Here is a 4123-nt window from a genome sequence, read left to right as displayed (position 1 = left end):
GAGAGATGCATGCAAAGCTGGAGCCCATGGCACCAGAGGAAGGGATCTGCAGCCAGAAAAGCTGCTGAATTCACAAGACCTGCATGCCTCTCACAACCTAGAAATATTTGCTTATTTACAGCTCTACCAACCAAAATATCTATCCCCCTGCTCTTAGCTGGTGAGGTCTCCCTGGAGAAAAGCTCATCCTGGTCACACTGTACTGCCCTGTCCTTGCAGGCTGCTGACAGCAGGTTCCCCACAGATGGCTTTATCTTTCTGCTTTCAGTTTCACTTTGCTCCTAGCACCAAAAGTCTGAGAGGCAGCCAGCAGCCACCACACACCACCTGGACATCCCTTGGCTGGTCCTTAAATTCCAGCCATCTGCACACCCTTCATGCATCCAAAAGCACCCTTCAGTGAGTGTGGTAATAGGACTTGGTGGCCTTCTCCCTGTCTCACCCACACTGGAACAGCTCTGCAAGTCTTGTGTCTTCAGGGTCGAAATAACTGCCACAGGATAATGGCACTTGTTCTAGAAGGTGTTGCTTCTTAGCATATGGCTGGTAAGCAGAATACAAAGAATTTTAGAGGACACAGTTAAGCTGCCCACAGACATTGTCTGGGTCTTTGCACAGTAATCACATTAGAAAGATGCAAGAAGTACACAACGAAAATACAATGAATGTAGGCACAGCTTGGTGACCTATTTATCATTTGTTGTGGCAATTTAATGAAACAGACTCTTGGGAATTTTCCATTTAACTGGTAGGAGCAAAATCTGTCCTTGCTAGGGTGCCTTGGGTTTGGGGATGTTTGAAGCCCAGCATCTCTCTGGGCAGCTAATGGGAGATAAGGTGAAAAGGCCAGAGGAGCCGAGATCATGCAAGTCCATCGACATGGTCTCCCATTTTCTGACTTCTTGGTCTTCTCCTCTGTTTCCATGAAAGGCTCTGAGAACATTCCCAAGTGGAAAACTGGCTCTGAAAACATGGGGAGGTCAGTTTTCCAAAAGGGGATGGATCTTGACCTACCTTCTTACTCAGAAAACTAACAGAGTACTGGAAATCTTTCCATAGGGGCTTTAAAAAGTTTATAGCATGGATATCCTATTCAAGGTCACAAAACTCAACTTTGTGGGGGAAAAACACCATCACCGTTGAAAAAGCATAGTAATATCCATGAACAATTGGCAGCTAGAGAACGGGGCAGCACCTCAGACAGCTCCAGCTGCTCATTCCTTCACACCTACAAGGCTCCATCTGACTTTCTTCTCATCCGCAAGCACTGCACTGAGGGTGACCCTGCAGCTTAGCCCTCAAGTCGCTTCTGACCAACCCATGGCTTGTGCTTAGTCTTCATTTCACCTCTTCTCTCTGTAGTCTTTGGCATCACTCAGCACTGCCTCCCTTCTCACACAGTTCTTTCCTACTGGGTTCCCTCTACCAACTATGCTGTTGATGTAGAATTCTCAGTCTCTGCACTTCTCACTCTTCTCTTTTGTAGTTCTCATTGATTCACATGGCTTCAGCAATCCCGTTCATACAGACAACTCTCAATCAGAAGGTCCTGGCTTAGAGCCTCTCTAATCACTGACCACCCCAATTTTATCTCCACTGATGTTGCATTATTTACTGACTCAATAGGTTGAAAGTAGAACTTAGCATTTCTCCAATTAACTCTGCCTCTAAATATGCCTATTTCCACTCTTTTTCAGTCACCTGATTGAAATAATTTCCTTGATAACTGTATTTCATTCTTTTTCCAGTTAATTTTTTTAGTTTTTTTTAAAGTCATTTCTATCTGCATTTTGTTTCTGTTTGTATCACCATATTTATTCCTCATGCCTGGACTTTTGAAATTATAACCTCACTGTTTCTACCCTTATTCTACTCTAGTTCACTTTTTTTAATATACTATTTCAAAAGTAATCATCATAAAACCCTGCTTTGAACAAGTTTGCCACTGCTAAACCACCACTGGCTGCTCATTGCCTATTGGGATGTGTGTTATCTCTTAGTCTGATATTCACATGATATCTCCTACTGCTCTCCTAATATTTGGTATGTTATTTACATTACTCCCTTACATTTCTTTGGTGTCTACTGTATGCCAGGGACTGGGCTAAGTGCCGACTCTTTACTGTTTCACTGTGTTGTGAATTATCAGGACAACCTGCAAGGGCAGATGCTAATGTTCCATTTTGTGGATGAGGGGAATGAGAAATAAAAAAAGTAAGAAATCAAATCTGCAGCTGTCTCATGCATCTGACTCCATGACTGTGGTCTTATCCATAGATGGTGACATGTCATCAGTAACTCCGTGGCTAAGCAAGGGTTCAATGGATCTAATATATTTAGATTAGCTACAAACTCTCAACTCCAGTTAACACCACCTTTGCAACAATGCTCAGAGCAATAGCTTTGCTAAGCTCATTAAATCACCATGTCAAGATTTTATTCTTTTAAATGCTAATTAAGTCCCCTCAAGTCCCTCATATCCTGTCATTAAAGAGACTCCTGGGTAATAGACAACAGTGAGAACTGCAGCTTCGTATTTCTTTGTTAAATCAGGTACCAGCCACGGGAGAACCCCAGGTCATGGTCTGGACCCACAATGAGCATTGTCAGAGACTGTCAAGGGCAGAGAAGGAGAATAGCCTCCAAATGCTAGAAGGCCACTGAGGAGATGCTGGCTGTCAGAGAGAAAACACCAGGACCCATTTGTTTTTCATTTTCCTCTTATTCTAAACCCCAGAGAGGCAGTGGCTGAAAGAAATCAGTGGACCTTGTTGGTTCTCAGCACAAACATACAAACCACCTCATAACAAAAAGTACCTTCTAACAATAGATTACCTGTCCTTGAAAGGACCCTCGCACAATAGACCACTTGTCCTCAAAAGGACCTTCCAGCAATAAACTGCATCCTCAAAAGGACCTTTCTGCAATAGACTACATATCCTCCACCTGTTCATTGTACTTTTATTTTTTCTGTGTAACTCAGTGTCTGATCTTGGGAATTGAGAGATAATTAGTAGGCCTATGACCTAAGTTGTGCATTTACCTAATTATTTCTCTCAGTGTTACTCATTAAGGAACTCCTTGGGTGAAGTAATGCCTCCCTTCAATCATGCAAACACAGTGAGATGCAGCCTATACTTTTCAGTAACTTACTTCTAAGTAGATAAGAGAATCTTTGCAATACCAAGTGGATGTTGAGAAGTAATACGTGATGTCCTGATGCTTCCAAGGACATGGCAGGGATGATGATGTGAGACTAGGTTGGGAAGACCATAGAGTAGTTTCTAGATATGTTTTTTGAGCACGTTGACTACCAGGAAGGATTTGGGCATACAGATGGAATGGAAGAAGCTCTAGGCAGAAAGATTTCAGAGGTGGGAGACCATGTGGCATGCAGAGAACAGCAGGTTGTTTAATTTGACCAGAGCATGGGGTAAGTGGAAACAAAAGGTGAGAGGAGGGGGCGGAGCAGTTAACACCTGAGGCCAGGCTGTCCAGAATTTAGTGGTCAGCTGTGAAGTGGAGACTTTTAATCATGAAGTAACATAATCAGGAATCTAATAGAATTCTCTGGCGCTTGAACTGAATTAAAAAACTGTAGGTGTCATGCTTGAAAGCACGAGCTTGAAAAACAGAAACCCAAGCGCTTAGCCCAGTACCTACATCGTAATAGGCATTCAACAGGGGCATAATAATTGTAAATGTAACCAGTAACCATCTGGAAGACTGGGGATGATTACACTGACATTAACAGACGAAAAATTAGGGAGAGTGGGACTGAAAAAATAATAGATAATGCATTCTATCTTGGTGGATGAAGTTTAAGATGCTGGTGGATGCAGATAGAAGTGTTCACTACATAAGATAAATGCAGACCTGGAGTTGAGGAGAAAGACTAGGGCCAGAATCCAGATGAAAGATGCATCCAAACAATTGAGAGCTGACTGCGCTGGATGAAATGAGCTTTCCGAAGGCAGCAAGCACAGACAGAAAGCCTCAGAGAACACCTCACCAAAAAAAAAAAAAGAAAGAAAGAAAAATACATCTGAGAAGGATCAGTAAAGATGGGTGTGTTAGTCTGTTCTCACACTGATAATAAAGACATACCCAAGACTAGGTAATT

The sequence above is a fragment of the Macaca mulatta genome, chromosome 6 (assembly GCF_049350105.2).
Source record: "Macaca mulatta isolate MMU2019108-1 chromosome 6, T2T-MMU8v2.0, whole genome shotgun sequence".
Classification (NCBI taxonomy): Eukaryota; Metazoa; Chordata; class Mammalia; order Primates; family Cercopithecidae; genus Macaca; species Macaca mulatta.
Note: the sequence above shows the minus strand (reverse complement) of the source record.